The 11006-nt window shown below is 36.2% G+C and overlaps 1 pseudogene; it reads right to left on the bottom strand.

Annotated features, from left to right (window-relative positions):
* Positions 1 to 6007: 6007 nt before the first annotated feature.
* Positions 6008 to 6690, bottom strand: LOC149189987 (BAG family molecular chaperone regulator 4 pseudogene; annotated as a pseudogene).
* Positions 6691 to 11006: the final 4316 nt, after the last annotated feature.

Below are 11006 nucleotides of genomic sequence, written 5' to 3'. Positions count from 1 at the left end.
AACAATTCTCTTTATCTTTTCAAGCATACAAACATGACCACTCCTTATGTGCACGAAAAACTCTTTTTCTTTCAAAACTCTTCAAAGCTACTTGAAACAAAACTTTTCAAAGGAGATGTTTTTGTATTTTCTCTTAATTAATAAAGCATATAAATCTATTTTAACAAAAATCAATCTCAAAAGCTATAAAATCTATGAAAACTTGACTCACAAGCAAATCAAAAAGAAATTTACTCTAAGCAAACCTAACGAGGCAAAAGCCTACAAGGATGATTCTAGGTTGTTTTACTTGACCACAATCAAGTCAAGGACCAGTTAATGCAGAATCAAAAGACCATTCAAAACAAAACTCAAATCTTTTTGTTCTTTTTATAAAATGGAATTCAATACTCAATCAACAAGTACTTCGAAATTTGCCAAAGAGACAACTCAAAGGTAAGCTGCTCTCACAGGTAGACTTTATGACAGGCCTGACTTCTAAGAAGGCTGACAGAACCAAAGAGATCTAAGGCTTGACAACTTCTACCATCAAAGTCACTACAAGACCTACTCAAAAATCAAACCCTAGGGCTTAAACTTCTATGAAATCCACTAAAACACTCAATGCTATCAGAACAAGTTCAGGTGAAGATCTTTGACAAGAGACTAATGGATCTGGGCAGTAAAAACTAAGAAAAAGCAAAATCTAAGAGAAAAAATGCAAAAAATGGAATTTTCTTAAATTTTAGCAGGGGACGCAGGCAACCTGTTAAGCCAGGTGCGGGCCCGCTCTGTGCACACAGCGACAGTGCGTACAGGGACGCACTGTGCAATACTCAGAGGGTGCGTCCTACTAGAAAATTCAAGAAAAACTAAATTCAATCTAACCCTAAGCTAACCCACCCAAAAACAAAGTCACAGAGCCAAAAACCAGAAAAGAAATGACTTTTCTCAGATCAAAGTTGCATACAAAGGAAAAGACTTTCACATCAATGGATTCCCCAACGGAGTCGCCATTTTGTCAGGTGGAAAGAGTCGATAGTGCGGACACAAATCAACCTCCCTAGGAGCCTAAGACTCTCTAGTGACAAACAATACAAACAAGAGCAATCCTTCTCTAAACATGCATTTACAATATAAGAAATCAAGTGTTTAGATCCTACCTGTAATCCAACGCTGTTGTAGCAGTCCAGCTCCACTGATCCGGATGAGCTCCTCCTTCACTTTGAAACCTGCATCCACTAACAATCAAACGATTAAATAGCACTTGATAATCTCATAGAATAAAACATATTTAACACATAGACCAAGGAGTACATGAAACAACTCATAAATAACAAGTTATTGAGAAGAATGGACTCATTTGCATTAATAGGAAACAAAAGGAACAATTACAACCTGAGCCTTGGTGTTGTGCAAGTCCCTCCCAGGGTCCATCAAGAGTTCTCCTTTACTTTGACAAAGCTCACCCACTTCCAAATAGAACAAGTAAATATGACAATCTCTCCTCACAAGCTTCTAAATGGGAGTCCTAATTCCTGCAGCATCTACCCTTAGAAATGTTTAGCTTTCAACCCCTCCTCCTTCTGGCCCAATGCTTGTATTTATAGTGGTCTAGAGGAAGTTATTCAGGTCCACCATCAATGGGATAATCCCCTCTTTGGATGGGATAGCTCCCTTATTGATGGGATAAGTTCCTCTTTGGTAGGAGTGCATGAACCATCTGGAGGCGCTCAATACACGTCGAACAACCTTCTAGAATGCTCTAGAAATGACCACAAGTAACTTTTTAAAGATGAAACTTGCGCATTTTGACCTTTACAGGGGGACGCACCTGCCCCTTTACATACAGAGCGTCCAAAGACGCAGCTTTTGTGAACATTGGGTGCGTACCTGCAGGTAAGGTTGAGAGAACCTGCGTACCTAGAGATAAATACATTTATAGAGACTTTCTCTCTTTTTGGAGTTTGACATGGAGAGCAGAGGCTTAAGACTTGCCCAGGAGGATAGCATGACTGTTGATAGAGCCATACTAACTGTACATAGCCATGGTGACATTTTTTAGTGTAACAGTTCAAAGGGTTGATTTTCATTCATAACAACATTAAATATTTCAATTGATTTTGAAAGTGGAAAGGGAGAAGATATGTGATAATGAGACATTCATAATGAATACTTAATTAATCAAATACAGTTGATGTGTGCAGAAGAATTCTACATCCAAACAATATATGTTCATGAGATGATAGAAGGAAACATTTTAAACATGCAGAGGAACTAATTTAAGTAGACTATTCAATTAGTTAATATCCATAAAGATGATAACTTTGTAGTGGGTTATTAGGGAAGTTAATACTTAACTTATCCTTACCCTAACACCTATTTTACCTTGAATATACGATGAAAAACATAGATGAATAAACCAAAAAGACTCACATGAACACATATGCGGTTAAGAGTGAAGTCAAAATCCTTTGATTATCTTTAAAAAAACTTTAAGAAGAGTACAATAATATCATTGGATCATCACAAGGGTTCAACCTTCTTACCTTGAATTACAAAATATTTATTTTATAATTTCCACATTAAATTCATTAACTTGTACTTCTAAGTTTTAACATTTATTTTATAATTTCCACATTAAATTTCTTTTAGTCAAAACTCTTATTAATTCTAGGATTGTACCAGTCGTGTCTTCAATTCCTAATTCCTCCAATTCTTCTTTAGTCTTGGAATTCAACACTTTGATTATCTTGATTGCTTCTCCTGGCTTGTGATCTAAGTCTTCTTTGATTTATGTTATGACTTCCTTTGATCTTGTCACTAGTTCTTCTTGTTCAAAGATGATCTCAATAGATGTCCAGAGTTCTGTTATGGTTGAATTGATATCAACCCATATTTTTTCCTTTGCTTCAGATAATGTCTGCACTGTCAGTGATTCATCATATTTTTCAAGTTGTTTGGTTAGCTTGAATTTTTTTTGTATTTCAGATATATATGCATTATCTGATTTGATCTTGTTTTCCTCCATTTTCTGCAATGCTTCTTTTAGCTTCTCAATCTCCACATTCCTTAAGGATAAATCTCCCATGGCCTTTGATATTATTTCTTTTTTTCCTCACTCAATGCCTCTATCTGCACTGTAGATGTTCCTGCACTTGCTTGTTGTTCTTTTTCCTTTAGCAAGCTTTCCATGTCGGCCTCCATTTTCTGAATTTAGATGTTTTGTTCCACAATCATTTTCAACATGTTCTCTTTCTCTTTTTCTAATTGTCCTACTTCTTTTGGCCGTGGATTTTTTTTTGTAGGTAGTTTTAGTTTCTTTCTAAGTTCTTGAATATATGCATTTATTATTTTTATTATTTCTTCAAAGACATGGACATCACTAGGATCCACTCCTAGCTTTATCACTAGATCTTCCAGCCCTTTTATTATGGTATCCTTGGCTAGGGAATACATTCTTTCCAATTTAAGCTATGAATGAATATTATTTAAGGAGGCTTGTAGCTTAGAAGCTGCCATGGTTGAGCTTGTCAATGTAGAATAAATCATTTCACCTGCTTGTTTGTGGAGATCAATTTGATCTATAGGGTGTATCTGCTTAGTATCAAAAGAAAACACAAAAGCTTTATAATCATCTACACTCTTAAGAATTGGTACTTTTGTCTTAAGGAATGCCAACTGGAATTTCCCTTTATTAGGGTCTAGTGTAGATAAAAGTTTGTGTTTATTAGTGGAAGATTGTTTCCAAAACTCAACATAGGTGGAGGTTTTGAGTGCTTCATTATTTCTCTTCATCTCCCTAAATCTAGAAAATATACTTTGTTGTCCTGAAGATGGAGAAATAAGAGAAGTAGGAGAATCAATAACTATTTCTTCAGTTTCCTGGAGGGTGGAAATGTAAAGTTGGGTTACACTTTTGTGAGAATTGGTAGCGGAAAATTCATCATCTCTCTTCTTTGGCCAAATTAGGTACTTTTTTTTTTTTTTTTTTTTCAGCCGAAGTATTTTTTTTAGCCTAACAATTAAGCATAATTTTCAGCCAAAAATTTGAATGTTAAAGTTAACAAAATCCTATAATGGATTGTTGGCCGATTGGGGGAAATTCCAGTGAGTTAGTTTTTTGGCTGAAATATTTTTTTGGCTAATTTATTCTTTCAGCTGAAATTTTTTTTCAGCCGAACATTTAGTTTGGCCAAAAGAATGTTTATTTATATCTGGCCCATGATCCTATTGCAAAGTTTCTTTGTGTTTTTCTTCATCGAACGTTTCATGTGCAGTGTTGAATGTTGTTTATGAAATTCTCAGGTGAGGTTGATTTTTAGCAGGTTACGTTGATTTTTTCTTTGCAACCTTACTCAGTTATGTTGAGGTTAATTTTTTTGTATTTCACAGGTTTGCTTGGTGCTGGAGGAACTCGGCATTGGAGGAGTTCGATATCAAGGAGTTTAGATCTAGACATGTTCAACGCGAAGGAGTTCGATGTTGGCTAGAGGTAGGAATTTATACGCTACTCATTAGTAAATAAAATGGAGTTTATTTCTCTGTTATGTACTTATTTTTTATTCTCTCTAATTATGTTATTTCTAATAATGTTTAACAACATAATGAATATCTATAATTTTGTTAATGATAAACCTAGTGTTGTTTTAAAACTCAAGCTCAACTTTTTAACAATGAATGTGGGGTACACTTAGTGTTCGACTAATTCCACTGGAAACCATCATCTCTCGTTTATGACAAACAAAAATTTCAAAGGGGCTCCTGACCTTCGTACCATGATAACATCAAAGTAAATGCAGAGGGTCAGAGGTTTCATTAACCAGTTACCTCCATATTTGGATGTTCAAACTCTAGGGAGAGCCTTCATCTTATTCCCTATTTACTTTGTTGCATGTGCTCTCCCCTCATCATTTGGACCTTCAATTTTTATGTGGCCACTTTGGAATTTGTCCAAATAACTCTTGTTGCCTCTAGTATTTGTTTATAAGAATTTCAAGGCCATAGAGATTGCCTCCCATGCCATATTTCTAGCCTTTGGTTGCAGAGAGATGTTGGATACATATATTTACAAAAATTATCAGACACATAATCTAGAGGTTTTATCGTTTTTTATTAAGTACATTTTCGATGAGTATCGTAGATTTTCAAAACTTTTCTTATATTTAAAATTAAGTATTGCATTTGGTGTTAATATTATAAATCTTAGTTATTCAGATGAATATTGTATAATTTTAAAGTCCAAAAATAGTTTTGAATGATGAAATATTGAAAAGTTAGTATTTCAACAATAATTATATTGAACTCCAGAAAATAATAGTTATAAATTTTTACTCAATATTATAAATTTTTCACTAATTTAAAGAGGTTTCATCTGTAACTTCTCACATAATCGTGTACCTGTGTACTCTAACTTTCTTTCTCCACTCGTTAATTTCTTCATTGAACACTCTATTTTTTAGAGGAGGTGTTCACTCGCTCATGTCATATCATTTTATAATAATACAATTAATTTTGGTGATGTGTGATTGTAATAGATATCAAAAAAGGCAAACCATAGAACCATCCAACCTCGTGAATACATCGATTTGACATAGTGAAGTAGAAAAACTATTTGGCTAAGTAGAGAGATATAGAGAGAATTTTTTTGATGTAACCCTGCAGATCTAACATAACACTTCCACCCATACGTTCATTTACACATAAGAGGATCAATTCTAATGGGATATGTTCACTAATTATAGTTTATATGTTTCTACATCAATACTAGTTGGCTAACATACATGAAATTCTCATATACCAGTTTCCCAAGTAATATCAATCTTCAAGTCTCCAACGAATATAGATTTAGAACACCAAAACAAATATTGATTTGCAATTCCCCGGAAAACTTTATCCTTATGCTCTATAGCCATTTATTAAAAATGAGAAAAAGTATGTTGTAAAATTTATTAAAAGCCATTAAAATTGAAATAATACAATGCTCATGCCCAACACTCGATGATTCATATCATGAGGGATGTACACCTCAAGATAGTAAAAGCCTGTTAAAAGCATCCATCATCTCAACATAGTTTCGTACCCTTCGATCCTCTATTCTTCTTAGCACCTTAGTTTCCCTTCTACCTCAATATTCTCCAATTTAAGCAACTAGATCATTAGTATATTAGTTACCACAATAAAATTATTATCTGCAACCTTGGTTCCACCATTCAAAACTGCCTCTATCACTGAAACCTATACCGAAAGCTTGTCCACTTCAGCCTTGACTACATAAATTGGCTAACAAGATTTCGTAATGCTTTGATTCCTCTTCATTTCCTCTAATTTCCTCTACTTACTGGAAGGCTCCTACATTAGAATCACCTTTCCCATGTCTTTGACACCTGCTATATGGAGTCACTCATCATTATCCTTCTCTTTTCCTCTAAACAAAAGCCTTTGTTCTTGAGGCTCCAAACCAATCTCTTGGGACAATAGCTTCTTGAGGTCCCCAAAGGTAGCTTGTGTAGGAATCGAAACTTCAAGCTCATGTGAGCAATGGGAAACCTTAACCTTAATCATAGGCCCAACCGTAGCATCACTTTCATCTCTCTTCTGAGCCAACATGCCTTCAGGCCTCAATTCCCAATCTATGGCATCGCTTCTATCCTTTGCGCTATTGCTGAAAAGGATTCTAGAACTAGACTTGTTGTTCATGTTATTACTCATGTCTCCACCTCTCAACTGCGCTGACAATCATCTTCTCTTGTGTACAACTGAAACTCCATTGATTTAGAAAAAAGTTGTAACTACATAATGCAACCAATCGAAATTTGTAGGTTTAAGAAAAAAATTGTGGGCATGTGGGGAGGTCCAAGAAGTGGTCTATTAGGGTCCTATAATTTATAGGATCTCAAGGTAATTGAGTGATCTATCTGAGGAATCTTATTTTGTAAATACTTTTCATCTGCCAATGATTTCCAAATCAAAAAGAAAAATAGAATAAAAAATGAAAACAGGCTATAAATAAGAAGACTAAAGAGAAAAAACAAAAATATTGAAAAAAGAGAAAATATTAAACCCCACCAAAAAGAAAGAAAAACAAAAAGAGAATAATATTGAAAGTGTTGCAAGTCTAAATGCCACTACTCATACATAGTTTTTTGCTTCACTTTTTTAAAATAAAGTTGTGTGCAGCTTGTTCAAAATGCCACAATCACTTTATTTAGTTTAGTCATATTGCTTGATTAGACTTCTTTAAATTTTTGTAAATTAGATAGAGAATAAAGGTTTATCCAGCAGTTTAATCTTGGTAAATCATTAGTTAGGTAGAAAATGACATTAATCCAACTTTTCAATTTGGGTCAATAGAAGAAATAAGGGATAGGTTAGATATCTTTTTCTTTCTGCATAAAAGAAAATAAAAATGGGTTTGATAGTCTAAATGCACCCTAGAGATTAAAATAAAAAAATGTTAGTCTAACTAAGGGTAGGTAGATTAGGTGGTTGCTTAAATATCGGCATGCATAAATTTTATCCTAAGTTTGAGGATAGGGAAAAAGGGCAGAAGTGCAAGTTATTCATTATGTATTTCAAAATGTTTATTATTAATCCCTTATCCTAAGTTTAAAGGATAAATATATGCGCGGGGATAAAGTTTTTCATTACCTTATATTTCCCACTTATCCTAAGTTTGAAATGAAAATCATACAAGCGCAAGTAGACAAAGTTTTGTGTCGTTTGTGATTAACCTTCAGTCTCATTCAACACCTTGGGATCTTGTCCCCCGCTTCATCCATGGCCATTGTCCTTTTTCAGCCCCTCCTTCACATTCTCCCTTTATCGTCGAGGGGTCCAAAAGGTGGTTTCTTCCACTGGGCCCTACTCCCTACGTGGCACATCATGGTGATTTTGCACCCCCCCACTGATACTGCTTACTACTCATCACCCCCTCTAGAAAACGCCTATCCCATATCCGTTCCTATCGTGCCCCCACCACTCTCTGTTTGCCACCTGTCTAGACCGTTGCTCCAATTAAATGCCTTCTCACTTAATACCCATTTCTCATTTAAATTTTCCAGGTAACCGTTCAGTAACAGCCCCACGCCATTTCCAACGGGACTTTGCCTCTGCATTTAAATAAATCCCAAGTCCATCATGCTCAACCTTTACTTCTCATTTCTTTCTGTTATTCATTATTTCATGCAGCGGCCTCTGCCAGAGCTTCTTCACCACAAGCATCCCGATAGTTGCTGACCTCCCTGTTCTTTTCCGCCTGACATATTATTATCTTTTCTAAGCCCAGTAAGCCTCCTTTGTGTATTCATTTTGTTCAAAAAACTGCTACAGCCATGCCTCCTAAAACTAAGACCCAAGACCAGGCCATTAATCCATTAATTCCACCTTCTATAGACCTAGATCATACACCGTTAGCAGATAGGGATTATCGTATAACTGAAACACTCTGTGACTATGATTTGCTTGAGTTATATTGCTGGCTAGAGGATAAACACACTAATAAAACTGATGAGATAGGACTCTGGGAGTCAAACCTCCCCCACTATATCTTTCCTGTGACATTTCAAGCCCCAGAATTCACCAGAAGATGCCAAGCTTGTTATGTCCCTACCCAAAGAGCCATAATTGCCCCTACAGGTGACATTTTGTTCACCATTACAACCAAATCTATTGACCAAATGATGCTGGCCCCTTTTGTGGAAAATGCTGCCCCTTTCTCCTTAGAAGCCCTCACCCAACTTTATCAAAAGCTAGATTTTTCCACCAGAGCTAGGATTTTTGAGATTTTCCTGCCAGAGAATGCCCAATTTCCCAAGAAGAATCCTCCTTATCCTTCTTCCATTTTCCTTGATCAGGCCAAACAGATTATTTCCATCCTTTCTCACATTCTAGGCTATCATTCTGATCAGTGGGTAGATGAGCCCATTTTAGGATTCCTCTCCACATTTTCCACAGACAACAAGCCCTCTACAATTTTCAATTTCAGTCAATTCTTGGCTGACAATATCCATGAGAAGTTCATCAAGTTTCCTACAGAGCAGGTGTTTAGTTACACCTCTATTTTAATTTACATGTTCATCTACTATCAAGCAAAAAATTTCAATTTTGCATTGTAGAAATTGGATGATGCAGGGGAACAACAACCAGTGATCTTTTGGACCTCATTGGTCATGAAAGAACAACAGGAATTCACCTACAAGCAATTTATAGAAGACTTTGTTCATCCAGCTATGAACATTCTCTATAGTACAATGCAACCCAGGATTAGTGAGGAGATCAAACAAATACTACATCTATTAGACCAAGAAAAGACCGAAGATTGGTACCTCTACTAAAACTGCACGGAGATTAGAATCTATGGATGTGAATTTGCCCCCTACAAGCTCCCCAAGTACCTCCCAATGAGGATATTTTCACTAGAATACATTAGGAAAATGTTGAACTCAAATGAGATCCACTTTTTAGTAGCAAAGAAGAAGGCACAATTCAGGATTAAAACACAAGTGGGCCCATTTGTGTGTAACACAAGGACATCAGGTGAGGAGGAAGATAAGATACTAAAGGAAATGAAGTTCAGCTTGAGATTCACATGGTCTTATGACCCTTGTGGCATCATTTAAAAGCTTAGAGTGGACAATAAGAACACTCCCTACATTCATACTTCCAGGCCAGACATAGAACAATATGCCAATCAGTTGGAATGGGCAGAAAATACCCTGCAAGAAGCTGAAGAGCATATTGTTTCCACTTCCAGTTTGCAGACTCATGTTCCTCAGGAAAAATCCAGCAAAAGGCAGAGGGAGGAAGGGTCGTCATCTACAACCAGGAGTGAAGCCAAAGAATTTAGAATCAGTTACAAAAAAAGGCCAAAGGTGAGTCACAAACCAAAAGTAGACAAAGAAACTGAAGAACAGGCAAATATCATCATCACAGATTCACCACCAAGTTCACTACATCTCCTTCTGAACCTTCCTCTTCACAGGGTCATAAGGAGACTGAGTTGGAATCACACACTGTCCAGATAGAAAAAGAGAAGACAATGTTTGATAGCTACAGAGAAATAAAGCTTAAGAATGGAATCTTGAAGAACAACACCTACAACCAATTCTAGAAGCAAACTTCTAGTTCACAAAGTAGACTTCTACCATTGTTTGATACTGAACATGGCAGAATACAGATGGCCTTTATTGAGGCCTAGACTTCACAACACAAAACAACAGCTGACTACAAGATCACCACCTTTGAGTTTAGTACAAAGGACATACATCCCATTGATCAAATGGAGATGCACAAACAAACTGGTCAGATGATATCCTCCACTCTCACTAACACTGCCATGTCTTTATCCAAATTGCAGGTTTCTTTTGTAAATGTGCAGTCACAATTGAAGATGGAGAAGGTCTCCTCCTTGACCAAAGACAACAGGATCAAGTCTTTGGAAGACTTGGTGATTAAGATAGGATATAACCCTAAGGATGTTATTTCTACTAAAGAAATTATTACAAAGAAAAACTTGGACATTGCAGCAATAAGGAAACAGTTCAAGCTGCCAGCTATAGAATATCCCGTGACCAAGGACATTTCAAAAGGTGACGCTCAGAAAGCAGACATGATGAAACTTATTATTGACCAAAACATACAGATCAAGTAGATGGAAGAAGAGTTCGAAAATTTGACAAAGAAGAAGGAAGATAGCTTGAAAATGGCCATTGTTCCCTTGGATGTTGTACATCTTTCTCAATTTCCATCAATAGGGACAACTACTACACCTACTACTTCAACTCAGACACCCAGTGCTGAACAGGTGGCACAGACACTGCAAAAAATGTCATTGCAGTCAAAGGAAATTGAGACCTTGCAGGAACAACTCAAAGATTTCGAAGTCCAAAAGGCCAAAGCTGAAGCTGCTCGGACTACTGAATTGGACAAATCTCAAAGACTTCTGGAAAATTTGCGCCAGGAAGAGAGAGACACTTCTATTGGCAAAACCTTGGCCCAAGCTAAGGAAACAATTTGGATGAACATAC

Source organism: Pinus tabuliformis, chromosome 3_1 (genome assembly GCF_031772625.1).
Source record: "Pinus tabuliformis cultivar Carrire ecotype Pingquan chromosome 3_1, CPIR1, whole genome shotgun sequence".
Classification (NCBI taxonomy): Eukaryota; Viridiplantae; Streptophyta; class Pinopsida; order Pinales; family Pinaceae; genus Pinus; species Pinus tabuliformis.
This window is presented reverse-complemented; position numbering and strand designations above follow the sequence as displayed.